Here is a 20,124-nt window from a genome sequence, read left to right on the forward strand (position 1 = left end):
ACTGAGGAATGCATGTCTAGAATACCACAGCTAGGGACAGAGCCAGGCTTCAAACCAGGTCTCCAGAGGTCTTCCTATGAGTGGTGAAAGTATACACAGCCATACACCAATTCCACAGTTTCCACACACACAATTCAGTGACTCTGATCACATTCTTCAAACAGCACAACCAGCAACCGTTCTCACTTTCCTTTTTCAAATCATTCTATTACCATTAACATAAAACCACTGTCTCCAAAGCAAAATTCCCTTCCTACTACTTTTAAAAATCATGCTGAAGTGCATTTCCCCATCTGTGTGGAATCAATCTTCTAAAAGCCTCTCTCTTTCTCCAAGGTAAATGAGAAAGAACTCCAAATGGATTTGCATTTCTGCTTCTGTACCTACATGCCAGTATCATGACCATAGAGAAGTCCCTCTATCTCCCTGGCCTCACTTGCTCTATCTGTGAAATGGGGATCATAGTGATGAGGTTGATGATATGGGTGATGAAGTCTAAATGTTGCAATCTGCGGCCTGTTTTCTTCAAGGGTGGAGGGAGAATGCCACGCCCCCAGACCCCTGAGCTGAGACACACTTCCCAGAAACCCAGCCTGGCGTTCCCAGCCCAGTAAAAGTTTTGTTCTGGTCCAATTTCCAGATGTTGAAACACCTTTCAAGGACTGTGATTTCCCTGTAAGTCTCCCAGATCATGGGTCATTTCTCTACCAAGATGCTGCCAAGGAAAAAAAAACACTGAATATTCTCTCACTGCCCCTTCTCTGAGGTCACGTGCCAGGAACCAGCCAACCAGGGACGCTGCTGACAGCTCTCCAAGTAGCCAGGCGGCCCTCTCACCTGTATTACAGTGAGCACCCAGGCCTCTGTGCCTCCTTCCCAGGGAGGAGTGGGGACATGGGGCTGTCCTGACTGAGAAACCCATTCACTGAAAGGGCTGCCCAGGACTGGGATGCAAGTCTCCTCCAAACAGTTGCATCTGTACCATGGAATTACACCAGGAGGTGAGGAGATTTTTCTTGTACTGTTTGCAAGTGGGCGACCAGCCTCAGTGCACACTCGTTCATCCATTGCTTCACACTTTTGTTGGCTCAGTCACTCACTCAGTCATTCCTTTATGACCCACTTACCCCTCAGTCAGCCACTCAGTGTACCAAGCCCCTCCTGGGCACACGATGTATATGTTCTCTGCCGTACCTCCTCCAGTAACAGCTTCAGGACAATTCCATAGAAGGTTCAATTGGCTCCATGTGGTTGTAACCTGGTGGCGCCCTGTCACAGGCAGGACCACATCCTTCTGATTCTCACCCAGGGCTGTTTCCCTCCTGTGGTGTGAATCCATCAGGCACACACATGAGCAACTCACAAGTGCAGGAAGTCAGTGCCCTCAGCAATCACTGGACAGTGGAAATGAAGTGGCTGGGTAAATACCTCCAGGCGAAATGCCCTGGAATGTATGTGACAAACTTCTCAGAAGGTTCCTTGGAATCAAACACACAGCAACCAAGTAATAAAAAATACCCTTTTCATCATCCCCAAAAAGTAGAGGTGTAGAATAACCAAAATAATTGTTAAAAATATAAAATGGGTGACCCTGGAGGACATTATGCTGAGTGAAATATCTCTCAGTCACAAAAGGATAAATACCGCATAGTGCCACTGTTGTAGAACAGGACTGACATCAGGGTTGGGGTGAGACTGAGAAAGACTGGATAAATTATGTATACTGAATTGAAACAGAGGAGGGAGTGAACTGTTTAAAGGAGATATATGATTGGGTATTATAGTCATGACAAGAGTCTAGAATGAAGGCTGCAGAGTGGAGTAGACTGGGGGAGGGGAGATTGTATACCAATGAAAGAATTTTTCTTTTACTTTTCAAAGAGAAGAGCGAACTAGGGGGGAGGGGTGGGCAGGGAATGCAACAATGAATGAATGGAAATCCAAAGTCTCTGTAAACGTTCATTAAAATTAATAATAAAAAAGGGGAGGAAAGAGAAAAAAATAGAAAACAACCATAAATTTATCACTTTGGTTTCTGTTGCTCAGAAGTTTGTTAATGATTTAGCTGGATTCTTGTCATTTCTGGTTTCTCACAAGGCTGCAGTCAGATGTCATTCATCTGCAGGTTTGACTGTGGCTGGAAGATTCACCACCTCAAAGTTGGTCGCTCACATGGCTGTGGGCAGGAAGCCTCAGTCTCTCACCAAGTGGACCTCCTTATAGGGAGCTTTAGGGCCCTAATATTAAGAATCTGCACTACAATCCCAAAGGCATATGGTTCGAATCCACCATCTGTTGCACAGGAGAAGGATGGGCAATCTCCTCCTGTGCAATTTACTGCCTCTGAAAATCTACTGGAGGGTCAGCTCCACGTCGGTTCCAAAGAGAAGGCACACAACAAAAACAACAGCAATATACTGTAAATGGGAGCTCTGGTGGTCTAGCAGGGAAGAAACTGCACAGCCAACCCAAAGGCAGATGGTTCGGATCGACCAGTGGCTCAGGGGGCGGGGAGGAAGATGGGAAATCTCCTGTATGACGCACAGCCTCTGAAAACCTGCTGGAGGGTCAGCTATGAGTCAGTTCCAACTCAATAGCCCACAACAACATCCGCTGCTTGAAGTTCCCTATGACATGGGAGCTGGCTTCCTGTAGAGCAGATGATACAAGAGACAACATTAATGGAAGCTTCATTGTCTGTTATGTCCTAAATCTTAAGACATACACATTTCTGCACTCTCATGTGGTTACAAAGGTTAACTCTCTCAAATGTGAGCGGGTAAAATCTAACAGAGTAATGAGATAAGGATCAATGGAGTCACACGGCATTTCCTACTAAGCCCTCCTTCCCTGTTTCACTCCCATTTCCCTCATTCATGCCCTGGGACCATTTCTAGCTTCATCATTTACACTTGGAAAACCCAAAGTAAGACACTCTCTTAGTCAATTGTTCACACATTTCTTAGTTACTGGACACCTACAATGTGCAAGCCATTATCAACACTAGTCCTAGGACAGCAAAGTTTGTTATCAACGCTCCAATTGAAGATGGAAAAGGCAAAGTTTAGGGTTCTGTGGGAGGTAAGCAGATTGAGCTTGAAAGAGTGCTGAGAACCAGGAGGTAAAAATTCCCTGGGGAACTGGGTGACTTTGGAAACATCAGTTTATTCCTGTGAGCCTTCATTTCCTTATCTGAACAAAACCAGAAAACTCATCTGCTTCACTGGAGTCCATTCTGGAATTGAGAGGCCATCAGGGAGCTCTGCTGGCCTAGTGGCAAGAAGCTGCATGGCAATCCTAAAGGCGTGGGGTTGGAGGCCGCCAGAAGCTCCGGAGATGAAGGGTGGGCAATCTCCTCCTGTGCGATTAACTGCCTCTGAAAACGCACTGGAGGTTCAGCCATGGGTCGGTTCTGACTTGGCAGTACACACCACCACCACCACAGGGTTCCTTGGAGAAGTCCTAGGTGCCTGCTGTTTCTCGGTTTCCTCACCCATGAGACCACAGGGAAAATGTTCCACATGCCCAGAAGCCAGCACAGAGACTGTTCTCTCCACTTCTCCACCAGTTGGCTGGATGCAGCATGAGTTCTCAGAAAGGCAATGTGTCCACAGCCACAGGCGGTCTGCACACAGCATGGTTTGATTACAAAAACACAGTGCTCTCTTCACAGTAAGCAAGCAAGAAGGACTTGCTGACGCTGACGATAATGATACTGGCTATGCCCTTTAATCCTCAAACTGACTTAAGCAAAAAGAACTTAAACAGACAAGTAAACAAAAATGTAACTGTCCACAGCTGGACCCAGAGGCTACAATTTCTAGACATCGCATGCCTTTTATTCCTATATTTTAGTCTCATTCTAGGGCAGTCCATGGTGGCAAGAGGGTTCTTAGAAGCCTCAGGCTACAACTTTGCAGGCGCAAGTTCAGTAGAAAACAACTCTGTGTTTCCCAACAGCCTCGCCTCATCTGATTTGGTCGGATTAGTGAAGCAATCTTGGTGACCACAGGAATCCAATGATTTTATTGGTCAGAACTGAATCAAGTGCCCGCCATGCAAGCCAGGGATTAGCACCTCATGAAGTGACTAGGTAGACAGATGGAGGGGGGACTCCCCTGCACAGGGGAATGGACATAATACGCAAACAGCAGATGTCTGAGACCTGAACTTGAACCTCTCTGTTGCACAATCCTAGTCCCATGTCTTGCTTCCTGCCTAATGTCCTCCTTTACTAACCCAAGTGCATTAGAGAGCCTTGGGCCTCCACACTGACTTAGAATCTCAGGCCATCAGAGCTAGAAAAACCTGCAGATCCAACCAATTCCTAGACAGTGAATACATGACACGCTTGACACACTCTTCCTATCATCTCCTGGGCAGATGTCACCAAACCAAAACCAAATCCATTGACATTAAGTTAATACAAACTCATAGCCACCAACTATCTGTTTTCCAGGGCTATAAATCTTTACAGGAGTAGACTGCCTCTCTTTGTCCCTCAGAGAAACTGGGATTTGAACCACCAACCCTTCAGTTGACCATCTAACATGTTAAAGCAGTCACAGGTCATACACATCACTAAAGCATTCCTATTCTCTTTCTTGCTGAGTTGAGAATTCACTTCCAAGAACTTCTACTAATCACAATTTACTCCTGAGAGAAAATCTATGTATTCCTCTGTGCAAGGACTAGACTGAAGCATAATGATTGCACATAGTGACACGATAGTTAAGCAATTGGCTGCTGAGCAAATGTCTGGTAGTTTGAACTCCTCTAGTGGCACTGCGGAAGCAAGGACTGGCAGTCCACTCCTGTAACAGTTGCGGTCAAAACCCCCAAAATCCAACAAGAGCCTATCAGGGCAGGTCCACTGTGCCACTTGGGGTTAGCTATGAGCCAGAGTTAACGCGATGGCACCCAGTCACAGCAACAACAGCATTCCTTTATCCAAAACGTTCTTTTCTAGAGAGGGAAACCTGAAATCTAGAGAAGGAGACTGCATTGCCCAAGGTCATGCTGAGAGTTGTGTTGCCTGGCTACCTTATCTAATTGGTAATATGTGCTGGTGGTATAATATATCATGCTGCCAACCAAAAGGCAGGGAGCTCTGGTGGCCTAGCTGCAAGAAGCTGCACTGCAATCCTGAAGGCATGCGGTTTGAAGCCACCAGCCACTCTGGGAGAAGGATGGTCAATCTCCTCCTGTGTGATTGACTGCCTCTGAAAACCCACCAGAGGGTCAGCTATGAGTCAATTCCACCTCTACAATACACACAACAACAACCAAAAGGCAGCAATTTGAATCCACCAGCTGCCCTTTGAGAGACGGGTGGGCAGTCTCCTCCTGTAAAGGTTTGCAGCCTTGGGATCCCCAGGAAGGATTACTCTGAGAGAATTGACTCTATGGCTGCAGGTAGGGGTTTCATGGTCTCTCCTTTATGTGTAAAACACCATGGTTCTCATCTAACATCTAACACGAATATGCTGATTTGCCTTGGTCAGTGGTTTATGTGGTACTGATACACTGGAAGCTTTGTCATTAAAATACCAGTAAGGTCACCCACGGTAGACAGGTTTCAGCAGAGCATCCAAACTGAAACAAAATAGAAAGAAAGGCCTGGCAATTGACTTCTTGTATTTTTTTTATTATTATTTTTGTGTGCGTGTACCATCAAATCAGATCTGACTGGTACAGGAGGAGATTGACCCTCCTTCCCCGGCAGAACATCTGGTGGATTCGAACCATGCGCCTCTGCAATTGTAGTTGCAGCTCCTTACCACTAGGCCACCAGAGCTCCCCTGGCAATTGACTTCTGAAAATCAACTAGTTTAAAGCTACAGATCACGACAGAAAATTGATGTGCCCAACTTGCTTCGGGCATGTCATCAGGGGTGTTCTATCGCTAGAGGGAGATGACGTTTTGTGAAGTAGAGGATCAGAGGGCCAGCGAGCCCAGTTAGATGGATCAGCACAGCAGCCATAGCGGTAAACTTGAACATCCCCTGATGATGTGATGACTCATCGCTGTCAAGCTGCAACCTGCTCATAGCTGGCCCTGCAGGGAGTTTCAGGGGATGTAAATCACACTGGAGGCGATTGTCTCAGAGCAAAGGATGAGTTTGAATAGCCTGCCTTTGGGTTGGCAGTACAAGTCCTTATCCACTAGGCCGCTGGAACTCCCTGAGGCTGAGACGGGACTAGACAGTATTTCATTCTCTTATACATAAGTGATGAATCAGCATCATCTCAGCAGCGATCTATACCTTCCTTTCTCCCTTCATTCCTACCAGACTTGCTCTTTTAGCACAGAGACACCAGCCAACAACGACAGTAGCCGCAAGAATACTGATAAAAGCTAATATTTTTTTTTTATTGACCTTCATTGCCATCGAGTCAGGAACTGACTGATAGTAGACCCTCCAGCAGGTTTTCAGAGGCTGTAAGTTACAGGAGAGGAGACTGTCCATCTTTCTTTTATGGAGCCTTTGGTGGCAAGAGGGTTCTGGTGATCTAGTGGTATAGAGCTGAACTGCCAACTCAAAGGTGGATGGTTCGAATCCAACAGCTGCTCTGTGTGAGAATAATAAACAATCTCCTCCTGTGTGATTTACAACCGCTGAAAACCCAGTGGAAGGTCGACTATGAGTCAGTTCTGACTAGAATATAATGAATGAATGAGTGAGCTTATTGAATATTTATTACGTGTCAGGAATTGCTCTTCAGAATACTCTTCACTCTTCACTCAGGTGAGAAAAGATGACATGTATTGTGTACACACGCGCGCGCGCGCACACACACACACACACACACACACACACACACACACATTTGATAGTGTTCAGTGTCATTAGGTTGGAATCAACTCATAGCTGACCCTGCAGTAGATTTTTTTTGCACTATCCAAAACACTTTATTAAAGATCTGGGAGATCTTTTGAGAAAAGATATTTAATAGGCTTTAAATTGCACTGAAGGAGATTGGCCTCTCCATCCCATGCCACAGTATCTATCTGGTGGCCTAGAAGGTAAGGAGCTGTGCTGCTAACAAAGGTTACATGGTTAGAATCCACCAGTTGTTCCATGGGATGAAGACGGCCAATCTCCTTCAGTGCAGTTTACAGCCTATGAAAAATCCACTGCAGGGTCAGCTATGATTGGATTCCAACCTGATGACACCCAGCACTACCAAACATATATATATACCACATATAATGTATTATCTTCTCTCTCTCTCTCTCTCTCACACACACACACGAGAGAGAGAGAGAGAGAGAGAGAGAGAGAGAGAGAGAGAGAATGAATAGATAATAGATATCTCGTGGGAGAAAGATGGGGTTAAACTGAATCTGAAAACCTGCTGAAAGGTCAGCTATAAATCAATTCTGACTCAAAGATACACAACAGCAGAGAGAGAGAGCATGCGCTCTGGTGGACAAGAAGTTACACTACAATCCCACAGGCACACGGTTCGAATCCCAACAGCTATTCTGCAGGAGAAGGATAGGCAATCTCCTCCCATGCAATTAACTGCCTCTGAGAACCCACTGGAAGATCAACTATGGGTCAGTTTTGACTTGATGGCAAACAACAACAACAACAAATACCATGCTTGGAAAGGTGGAGGGTCGGCAAAGGAGAGAAAGACCCTCAATAAGGTGGCCTGACATAGTGAGTGCAGTAATGGGCTCAAATATGTCAGAGATAATTAGCACGACACAGGAGGATACTGCAGAGTTCATATCTATTGTCCTCTGGGTCACCGTGAGTCATACTAGACTCAACAGCACGTGACAACAATAGATGGGAGAGAGAGAGAGAGAGAGAGAGAGAGAGAGAGAGAGATGGATGATAGAGTGCTCCGGGGGCTGAATGGTAAAGAGTTGTGTTACCAACCTGAAGACACAAGGTTCAAATCCACCACCTGCAGCAATTTTTTTCTCTTGCCATTTACTGCTCTTCAGCTATGAGTCAGTTTTGACTCGATGGTATACAATAACAACAAACTCTGTGTGTGTGTGTGTGTGTACGCACACCATCGAGTCAGAACCAACCCATAGCTGACCCTCCAGTGTGTTTTCAGAGGCTATTAATAGCATGAGAAAAGATTGCCCATCCTTCTCCCACAGAGTAGCTGGTGGCCTCAAACTTTGGGACCGTAGCACAGCTTCTTGCTACTTGGCTACCAGAAATAGAGAGATGATGATGATGATGATGAAGATAGATAGATAGATAGATAATAGATAGATGATAGATAGATAGATAGATAGATAGATAATAGATAGATAGAGATAGATAGACAGATAGACAGATAGACAGATAGACAGACAGACAGACAGACAGACAGATAGATAGATAGATAGATAGATAGATAGATATAGATAGATAGATATAGATTAAATAGATAATGAGAGAGAGAGAGAGAGAGATCACAGACTAGTAAGTACTCAATCAAATGTTACCTACTATCTTAACTAGCTCAGGTTTCTAGAAACAGAACATAAGATGGGGATTCAGGTGTCAGGTGTCAATGGTTCGTAAAGTCGGAGTTCTCGGAAAAAGCCTGTAAGGTAGTGATAAATGCAGGATAGTAGGGGAAGACAAGGAGCTAAGTGAAGATGTGGTTTGGATAAAGTCTAGTCACAGCCTGATCCTTAGGGACTCGGAGAGTGGAAATTGCATTGCAAAGCCTCTTTCATCTTAAGACAAGAGAGTGAAGTTTCATGTATCCCCTACACACATACCAGGTAGCCATCGGCTGTCCCTGGAGGCAGAGGCATGGTGTTTCTTATATCTCCAGACTGGAGGTGCCAGTTACCCAAGAGTTCCCTTCTAAAGTACAGAGAACTTTCAGCAGTAACAATTCTCAGCCACTAGGGGATGGTTACACATACACAATCAGTTTAAGGGATCCCAACGGATCTAGGAAGGCACCACTAGCTTCTCCTAAAACTATTACCAATCATATGATGTTACTGTTGTTAAGTGCTGTTGAGTGGCTTGTGACTCGTAGTGACCCTATGTGCAGCAGCCCTGAACACTGCTCTGGCCTGAGCCAACTTCATTGTTTCTGATGCACCTACCCACATTACCCCAGTGACTGAGTCAATCCATCCTACCCAATATCTTCCTCTCTTATACTGTCCCTCCACCCTCCTAAGTATGATGTCCTCTCCAAGGACTGGCAACATATCCAAAGTATGTCAGACAGAGCTTCAGAATCCTTGTCTCCAAGAAGCAGCTTAGTTTCACTCTTTCCAGAATGAAACTGTTTGTTCTCCTAGTAGTCCATAGTTTGTTCAATACTCTTCTCCAGCACCACAGCTCAAAGACATCAATTCTCCTTCTATCATCCCTAGTCATTGTCCAGCTTTCTGATACATAACAAATCATTATGAAGACCACGGCCTGGATCAGGCGCACCTTAGTCTCTAGACTGATATTGTTGCTCTTGAGTACTCTGGAGAGGTCTCTGACAGCAGACTTTCCCAGTGCAACTCATCTTTTGATTTCCTGGCTGCTGGTACCAAAAGTGTTGATTGTGGAGTCAAGCAAACTGAAGCTGTTGATAATCTCAATCTCTTCACCATCTACTATGATGCTGAGAATTGGCCCAGAGGTGAAAATCTCTGTTCGTTTTTTTATTTTGTTTTGTTTTTTTTTTTTTATGTTGAGCTTCAATCCATAATGAAGGCTGCAGTCCTTGATTTTCTATAGCAAATGCCTCAGGCCCTCCTCAGTTTCAGCAAGCTAGGTTATGATGAAGGTACTATTAATATCTGTATCTAACAGAAAAACAAAGAGATTTAGGCATTTGTCCAAGATATACAGTCAGGAAGTACTAGAGGAAATATTAGAAAATCTTGCGCCCTGTTCACCATTTGTTAGCTTACCTCTGAGCAGATGATACTGAATCAGGAGGTAGGAAAGTTTGATTCTGGAGTTCTATCACTGTCTATGTGGTGTTAGGCCTCAGTTTACCCATCTATATAATGGGTAAGAGATAGTCTTGCAGCCTGCTCAGCCAGCAGGGGTTTAGAAGAGGCAAATCCTTGGCCTAGGGAAGGAGGGGTCTTGGGAAGCATGGTTCCCCTGCAATCCCACCTTCACCCATCCAAATCACTCTCTTGCACCCTGAGAGAAATCATAAGTGATTAATCACCATGTCAATTACAAAATTAAAAGACCACTTCACAGATTGGTTGCCTCTCCAGACCTGAGCCTGGGTAGAGAGGCCCCAGAAATAGGGTCAATGATGCTGAAATTGAGGAGTGAGAATATTACAGAATAAGGGATCGCCTTAAGACTGTCTGGGGATTCTCCACTGCAGCGCAGCAACTCTTGTCTCCCCCCTCCCCGTGCAGCTTGAGGGAAGACTCCCCAAAGTGTAGAGGGAACATTTATTGACCCTGTTCTGTGTTGAGGGTCAGCATGGGACTGAGGATCAGAAGCTTGTAGGACACATTTTACTCCCAGGAAAATTAGCTCATTCCTGTTTCATCAGGTGAATTTCTGGTAAGTACATCTTGGATGTTGTGGAAAACCCTTGGATGGAGCCGCTAGGGGAACCTGGATACTGAGCGTTTGTTATGATCCTGGATAGTTGGGCTCAGTTCTAAGACAAAAAAAAATTGCATAACATACTTTAAGGACATAAAATGGGACAATGAAATGGGGAATACCTGATGTCACAATAAGAAGGGTACTATTTATGAAGCCCAGTCCAAGTCCAAGAGTTTTACCTACTCTTTCGCCTTAATCCTAGAGTTGTTGTTAAGTGCTGACAAGTCAAGTATGACCCTGTCCCCTCACCTGGCTGAGGGTCTTCCTCCCCTTTTCCCTTCTTCTCCACCTTTCTAAGCATGATTTCCTTCTCCAAGGAGGAAGGCAGCATGCATAGCAACATACCCAAAGTATGTGAGACGAAGGTTCATCACCCTTGCCTCCATGGAGCACTCTGGCTGCATCTTCTCCAAAACATATATATCTGTTATTACCCCCACTTTATATAAAGAGGTAAACAAGGCTTAGAAAAAGCAAGCAACTTGACTTGCCGAGCAAGTGAACAGCAGTGGAGGGAGTTGAACACAGGCCCGTTTGTCCTCCAAGTCTATGCTCATGACCGAGAGACCCTCCAGCTGGGGAAATAGTGTTGGGAGTCGCCTGGATGCCATGATGTGGGGGAACCTTCAGGTCAGTGGATGGGCTCTTGGGTCAAAGGGCAGAGGATTGTGCTTCTCTCTTGTCTAGAGCTGGAAGGAGACAGCGAGTGCTCTGGCTCCCTGTCTGCGAGTGTAACATCCACAGAGGCACACAGAGGGAAAGGGTGGGTGCAGTGCTGTTAAGGCTCTCACCAGCTGTTGGAGGAGGTTAGGAATACAGGAATCCATTAAGCAAGAGCTTAGGGACCTGTTCCCTGCTTACAGCCCTACTAAATAATACCTGTTTCTCTATAGGAAGAGATGGTGGGCCAAGAAGGAAGAAAGAGAGAGGGGAGGAAGGGTCATATTCTTCTTGTGAGAGAAATGAGAAGGGACACTAAAGAGCCTGGTGTCAGGAGAGGGCGGAGGTGAGGTCAGGGCGTCCTGGGAAACAAGAGGGGAAGGAGGTTCAGACTCCCTGAAAGCAAGGAGTCAGCTTGGACCCGGATGAGGGCAGCGCCCTACAGGGGAGCCAGGCTGGACAAGCTCAGCTCATTGAACTAGCCTCCATCTGCTGTCTTAGCAGCATGTGCAGCTAACCTGCTGTGAGCTGCTTGGAGGGAGACAGAGGGAGGCACTGAGAGTGCCCAGACTTCTGGGTGGGCTGTGTGTTGGCTGAATTTAGAGGCTGGAGTTCGGGTAACCCCACTTTATGGTGGAGTTCCATTCTGACAATTCTGTCCTAAGACAGTTCTGACATAAGTCAAATATTTCTCTTTTAAATTTTTTACCCTTATTTTTTTGCCTTTTATTATCGGAATTTTTACAAGCCTTATCTTTAGCTGTCTTTGGGGATTGGAAACATTACGTGTGAAAATGCAGCTCCAACATCAGCGCTTCCTGTTTTTCTCTAGCTATATGCATGTTATATAAGCCAACACAGAACATTTTAAAAGGATGGCCATAATTGCAATTCCTCGGAATTCAAAGATGCTGTAAGTTACAGATCTACCTGCAGTTTCTGATTTATCGAGCACAAGCTGTCCTTTGTGAAACCATACAATAACATACTCATCCTTGATTCCCATCCCCATCACTCATATCCAGTTTCTGAGCTCTGGCCATGGGACAGGTCACGGACATACACACACATACACCTCATCATCACCATCACCTCTGTAATAATCACCATCATCAAAACCGTTGTCACCATTATCATCATCATTATCATCTCTATCACTCTCATCATCTCATTTCATCCACATCAACCCCTGCAAGGTATCCACTCCTGCCTTACTGTGTGGAGTGGTGTTTCAGTTAGCTGGGCTCACTACAACAGAACTATCAAGGTGGGTGGCTTTAAAGAATAGAAACATTTAAGCCCAGTAATACAGTCACTGTATTGATCCATCTGGCTAAGAGTCTTCCTCTCTTTTGCCAACTCTCCACCTTTACAAGCATAATGTTCCTCTCCAAAGAATACCCCTTCTTAGCTACATATCCAAAGTATGTAAGATGAAGCTTTGTCTTCTTAGCCTTCAAGGGGTACTCTGGCTACACTTTCTTAAGACATACCTGTTTGTTCTTTTGGCAGTCCATGAGGTATTCAATACTCTTCTCCAACATCACAGCTCAAAGCCATCAATTCTTCTTCTGTCATAACAAATGATTGAAAAGAGCATGGCCTAGATCAGGTGCACCTTAGTCTTCAAGGTTGTATTGTTGCTCCTCAATAATTTGGAGAGGTCTCTGACTGCAGACTTTCCCAGTCCTGATCTTCTGATTGCCTGTACCAAGGATGTTGGTTATGATTGCCAGTGAAATGAAGATGTTGACAGTATTGTTTGTAATGTCACTAAGCCCAAAGGCATGCAGTTCAAATCCACCAACTGCTCTTCAGGAGAAAGATGGGCAATCTCCTCCTGTGTGATTAACTGCTTCTGAAAACCTGCTGGAGGGTTCCAACTCAACAGCACACAACAACAACAAGAGTCATACTTGACTTAATGGCACCTAATAACAATAACAATTAACCTTCCCACTTCTGTCATCAGATATGCTCTCTTTTTTTCAAAAGGGAGCCCTGATGGTGTAGCCTGTAGAGAGAGGTGCTGCTAACTCGAAGGCAGTGCTCCTGCAGGCAGTTCAAGTTCATCAGCAGCTCCATAGGAGAAAGGTGAGCAATGCCCTTTGTCTCAAAACTCTACCCTTTTCTTCTCTGTCCTTGCCCTCAGCTGATGGCCTTAACTCCTTTTACTGAAGACAATGCAAGTAATTGTAAACAAATTTACATATGCTCCTGTTCCCGCATCTATAGATGGCTACCTGGACCAGTTTGCTACACCTACTCTTCTGTTTGTTGCTGTTGGTTAATTTTTTGTTGCAGATGGATAAAGGTGTCGTGTCTTAGGGGGTGGGGGAGAATAGAAATGTATTGCCTCTTACTTTAGAAGTCTAGAAAGCTGAATTCACGGCATCAGTTCTAGAGGAAGGCTGTCTCGTGCTCACTCTCTCTCTTCCCCACCCCTTTCTGGGAAAGCTTCTTACCTCAGTGTCTCTAACATTCTCTTCAGTGTTCCCTAGAGATCTCCATATGGCCTCTATTTTTCTCTCATTCGTGCTCGTTTGCTTCTGTGGTTAGGCTGATGCCTTTATATTGCAAAACTGCTTCGTTTTCATGTATACATCACATTGATATTTGTTTCTAGTTTAAAAAAGTGATCCAACAGGATGTGGAAATTATTGAACAATATCATTAATGTCACATACAAGTAAAATCTTACTAAAGGTTATTATAAAGCAGCTGGAATAGTACATCTACAGGGAACTACTAGAAATTCAAGCTGGATTCAGAAGAGACCACAGAATGAGGGATAGCATTGCTGATGTCAGATGCACATTGGTTGAAAAGCAGAGAATAACAGAAAGATGTTTATTTGTATCTTATCAATTTTGCAAAGGCATTTGAATGGGTGAATCATTACAAATTATATATAATATTGAGAAGCATGGGAATCCAAGAACACATCATTGAGCTCACGTGAACCCTAATAGATCAAAAAGCAGTTGTCCAAATATAACAAGGAAACATTTGTTGTTGTTGTTATGTGCCATCAAGTCGTTTGTGACTCATAGCGACCCTATGTACAAGAGCCCTAAATGCCCTTCTATCCTGTGCCAACCTCGCCATCTCAAACACACTCAATCCCACCACTCCAGTCACAGAATCAATCCATCTCATCAAAGGTTTTCCTCTCCTTCGCCAGCCCTCCACTCTTCCAAACATGATATCCCTCTCCAAGGACCAGTCCCTCCTTGCAACATGCCCAAAGTATGTAAGACGAAGCTTCAGAGTCCTTGACTCTAAGGAGCATTCTGGCTTCATCCTCTCTAGGACAAAACTGTTTGTTCTCCTAGCAGTCCATGGTATATTCAACACTCGTCTCCAGCACCACAGCTCAAAGGCATCAATTCTCCTTCTATCATCCCTATTCACTGTCCAACTCTCTGATGCAAAGCACGTAACTGAGAGGACGATAGCCTGGATCAGGCATACCTTAGTCTCCAGCCTGATATCATTGCTCTTCAGTACTCTTGAGAGGTCCCTCACAGCTGACTTTCCCAATGCAATTCAACTCTTGATTTCCTGGCTGAGAAAGGAAACATTACATAGTTTAACATCAGGAAAGGTATGCATCAGGGTTGCATCCTTTCTCTACACCTATTAAATCTGTTTGCTGATCAAATCATTTGAAAAATTGGATTATATGAAAAAGAATGTGGCATTATGATTGGAGGAAGACTCATCAACAGCCTGTGATATGCAGCTAACACAACCTTGCTTATAGAAAGTGAAGAGGACTTGAAACACCTTTGTTTTGTAGAACAAAGACTACAGCCATCAATATGGGTTACATCTAAACATCAAGAAGACAAAAGTTGTCAATGATTTCATTTTACTTGGATCCATTATCTGCACCCATGGAAGCAGCAGTCAAAAAATTAAAAGATGTGTTGCACTGGGTAAATCTGCTGTCAAGGACTTTCAAAGCACTAAATGGCAATGACATCAGTTTAAAAACTAAGGTGTGCTTGATCCAATCCATGGTATTTTCAATCATTTGCTGCATCTGTAAGTTGGACAGAGAATAAAGATGAAAGAAGAACTGATGCTTTTGAATTGTGTTTTAGAAGAATACTGAATATCCCATGGACTGCGAAAAGAACAAATAAGTTTGTCTTGGAGAAAGTGCAACCACCCCTTAGAGGCAAAGATGGTGAAACTTGGTCTCACGTACTATGGGTATGTTATCCAAAAGAATCAATCTTTGGGGAAAAAACATCATACTGAAAAAAATGGAAGGTCAGAGAAAGAGAGGAAGATTTTTAACAGGATAGATTGGCACAGTGACTATAACAATGGACTTAAGCTGGCAGAGATTATGAGGATGGAGCTGGGTAGGGGCTGGGCTTTATGAGGAGGAATGTGGCATCAGGATTGGAGGAAGACTCATCAACAACCTACGTTATGCAGATGACACAACCTCGCTTGAAACTGAGGAGGACCTGAAGCACTTGCTGCAGAAGGTCAAAGACTGTAGTCTTCACTATGGATTGAAGCTCAACATCAAGAAGACAAAGATTCTCACCACTGGGCCAATGGGCAGTACCATGATGAATGGAGAAAAGATTGAGTTTATTAACAATTACAGCTTGCTCATCTCCACAATCAACACACTTGACATCAGTATTCAGGAAATTAAAAACAAAAAAAAATTACTGGGAAAAATCTGCTGTCAGGTATCTCTCCAGGATACTGGGAAGCAATGATGTCAGTCTAGATACTATGATGAACTTAATCCAGGCCATAGTCTTTGCCATTACTAGCTATGCATCAAAGAGTTAGACAATGACTAAGGATGACAGAAGAATTGATGTCTTTGAGTTGTGGTGCTGGAGAATAGTCTTGAACATACCTTGGACCACCAAAAAAACAAATAAGTCTTGGAGAGAGTTAAACCAGGTTTCTCCTTGGAGGCTAGGATTTTGAAGTGCCATCTCACATACTTGGGGCATGTGACCAGGAGGGACCTTGGAGAAGAACACCAAGCTTGGAAGGGTGGAGGGAGAGCACAGAAGAGGAAGATCCTGGGTGAGATGGATTGACACAGTAACTGGGATAATGAGGGTAGATGTGTTGGAGTCAGTGAGACTGGTTCAGGGCAGGGCAGGCTTCAGAGCTGTTGTGAGTCACAGGCAACTCGACAGTACATAACCATAGCAACAACAATGGGTCGTATTCAACTCTGTGACACCTAACAACTATAATTACACTGATATGGCCTCATTAACATAATCAATAAAACTCTTTTCCAGATGCGATTGTTGTTGTGTTGTTAGGTGTCATAGTGGCAACTATGAACATCAGATCTGACTCTTGCCCTATCTTGTGCCATCCTTACAATCTCTGGCTTGATGAAGCCCATTATTGTATTCAATGTGTCAATCCATCCTGTTGAAGGTCTTCCTCTCTTTCACTGACCTTATCTTGGATTATAACCACAGATATATGCGTTTAGGATTTACAACACATATTTAAGTGGGTTGAGAAATAGAATTCAACCCCCACAACAAGTGGCCATTGGCAACATTTCTTGCCTACCATCTACTTCCTCTTTTGGAAATAGCGTGCAACTTTCCCAGTGGGTTAAATTAATCTGCATGGGTAGAACTCAAGTTTCTCCCCATGTCCAGGACTGAGTATGCAAGCAGAAAGGTCTAGCCAATCAGCATATTCTATCTGCCTAGCTGCGGAGATTGGTTCAGAGGCAGGTATATAGGGGCAGGTAACTCAGTAACAGGCAGTGCCAGAGTTGGCACAACATCAACCTGACACTACAAAGCAAATTTGCTTGTTTGTATTTTGTTCAGACTGTGATCATCATCATCAGAATCTGGTCACAGTGGCAGATAACTTCAGGCCTGTGTGTATTTAAGTCAGTCTACTTTGGGGAAAATTGTCATCCTAACAGAGTTTTCACATAGGAAAACTGTCTCTAATAGCTATCAGCTACCCATGGAATTTATCATCCAGGCAGACGTTGCAAGGAGCAACAGCTCAGTTCATCTTCATTGAGCTATCCGGGACTTTTGCCATGACCTATAACATTGACATTTGCTGAAAATAGTGTTTGTTTCATTGCTTATGCTATGAATTGAAGTGTTTTCCAGACTCCCACTCCACCCTCAACCCCCATTACACTTTCAATTTACCAAGTCCCAGGCTTGAATCGGCCCACAAACCTTTCATAATACCCCTGGCCTCCTAAAGACTTCCAGAACTATTCTCAACATGGCCTAGCTAAAGAAAACTCTTTATCTAGAGCTAGGCAGAGAGGCAGCAAAGAACGTTAGACCAGAAGGTATTTGAAAGAATTGCCAGCTCTGATCCTGTCATGTTGTTGATGGACAGTTGAGGTCCAGAGGAAGAGTGGCTTGTCCAAGGTCATACAGTGCTTAATCATGATTCTCTTATGAAAAGTGGCAGGTATTTAACTAAAATGAACTTAAAGAGAAAAACAGAATTAATTAACTCTGCAACTGAAAGGTCTAAAAGTGTATGCTTAGGCTCAGCTGTATCCAGGAGCTTTTATGAGACATTAATTCTGATCTATCTAGCTAAGTTCTGATGCATCATTGAGTCATCTGTTACTCATAGTGACCCTATGCACAACAGCTTTGAAGCCTGCCCTGTCCTGAGCCAGTCTCACTGATCCCAACACACCCACCCCCACTGTCTGTGTTACTGTATCCATCCATCTCACCTGGGGTCTTCCTCTCCTGCCCTGTACCCCCACCTTGCTGGGCATGATGGCCCTCTCCAAGGACTGGTCCATTCTGGCCACCTGCCCCAAACATTTGAGACAGAGCTTCAAAATCCCAGCTTCCAAAGAGAAAATGAGACAGGTGGCAGGCAGGAGCCCCATGTGTGAGTGGCATCTGAATATAATCTTCTAGACACTTAAAAATGGGGGGGAGGGGGAGGGGGATGGGGAGAAGGGTGCAACAATGAATGAATGGAATTCCAAAATCTCTGTAGATGTTCATTGAAATGAAAAATAGATAAATACATTTTTTAAAAAAGAAGCAGAAAAAACAATATTCTTCAGCAAGATTTTGCTTGCAAAGGAAGATGAAAGGTGGCCAACCCAAGAGTCGTACAGAGCTCGCCACCTCACAGCCTGCCTTCAGACAATCTTAGTTTTAGTACTTGTTTACTTTATTATTTTTATTATTTACTGCTTTTTCAATCTTGAGCAAGTCTATTTACCACTCTAGAAGCCCCTTTTCCATTTGTGGAAGGGGAAAGTAATAATACCTACTTCAAGTTCCAATTAGACCACTTGGTGGAGGAGAAGGGGGCAATGATGGTGGCACTAGAGCCAGAAGTGCTGTCCCTGGCTGCAGTCCACAGTAGGACACAGGTCCAGACCTCAGAAGAGCTTTGGAGGGGAGGAGAGAGCTCTCTGGACCCTGGGGAGAGCTGCCTGGCAGAGGATAGCTGCTCTGCCCCTGGGGAGAGCCACCTGGACCCTGGGGAGAGCTGCCAAGTATGTATGAAGAATGTAATCTAAGCCACTTTCCTCTATCTCCTCCTCCAGTACACCTGTATGTAACACCTCCAAAGCCCTTCTCTTTGTAACTCACAAGTTTGTTCTCTCTAGGTTTGCTCCCTTTCCTATAGGTAACCTGAACACTGAGTCTTATTCCAGAACCTGAACCCTGAGCCTGGTTCCAGAGACAAACAGGAAATATAACCACCAGCTAAGAAAGTGAAGGTGAATGGAGCCACAAAGTTCAGCCAGCCACTCCCACTGTACTCACCCACGCAAACACCTTGCAGTCCAGAGAGCAGAGAATGTTATGAAAACGTCTTCTAACTGAACAAGACGACATGCAGCTTCAACTCAAGATTATCAGTAAAGTGTTAAAGTGGGCTTGCCTTCCCCTTCATCTCAGTGCCCCTGTTCAGCATAAAGCAGCCAGAGAGTCTGCATCCTTATTCCCAAATGGGAATCCCACAAATAAAAAGACAATATATTTGTAAAAAAAAAAAATAATCATCATTATCATTGGACGATACCCACCATTACCCTGTCTTTTCTGGTTCCTGCCAAATATTTCTCATTTCTTTTACCCACTCCTTTCAACCCATCAAATTGTGCAACCCTGCGATTTCATCCCTACCCATCTTCACCCTTCTGCTCCCACCCCTTACTTCCTTGGATCCCCGTACATGTTTTACTATTTATCCTTCTATTTTTACAATAAAAAGGAAAAAGGGGAGATGAGTTGCTATCAATTCAAATCCAATTTATGAAAACCCTTATAGTTCTACCTTATCAAGGTAGAACTACGTTGTCGTTGTTGTTAGGTGCCATCTAGTTGATGACAATTAACACTGACCTTGTAAACACAGATATGAAACTTGTTCTATCCTGCACCATCATCACCATTTCCATCATGCTTAAGGCCATTGTCATAGTAGCTGAGCCAATACATCTTGTTGAGGGTCTTCTCTTTCTCTGACCCTTCCCCATTCAAGCATGATGTTCTTTTCCAAGGACAGGCCCCTCCTGACAACATGCCCCAAGCATGTGAGATGAAGCCTCACCATCCTCACCTCTAAGGAGCACCTGGTTGCACTTCCTGCAAGGCAGACTTGTTTGTTCCTTTAGCATCTGTGGGATATCCAGCACTCCCCTCCAACACCACAATCCCAAAGCATCAATTCTTCCCATGCCGTCCTCATTGGAAATAGATGTCCAGATTTTTCTTCTGGGTGGGTTAAAACCTCCAACCTCTTGATTAGCAGCCTACTATGTTAATGGAGCTCTGGTGGCCTAACGGCAAGAAGCTGCACTGCAATCCCATGGGCACATGGTTTGAAGCCACCCGCTGCTCCGCAGGAGAAGGATGGACAA

This window comes from Elephantulus edwardii, unplaced genomic scaffold (assembly GCF_000299155.1).
Source record: "Elephantulus edwardii isolate Elephantulus edwardi_28Jun2011 unplaced genomic scaffold, EleEdw1.0 scaffold00028, whole genome shotgun sequence".
Taxonomy (NCBI): domain Eukaryota; kingdom Metazoa; phylum Chordata; class Mammalia; order Macroscelidea; family Macroscelididae; genus Elephantulus; species Elephantulus edwardii.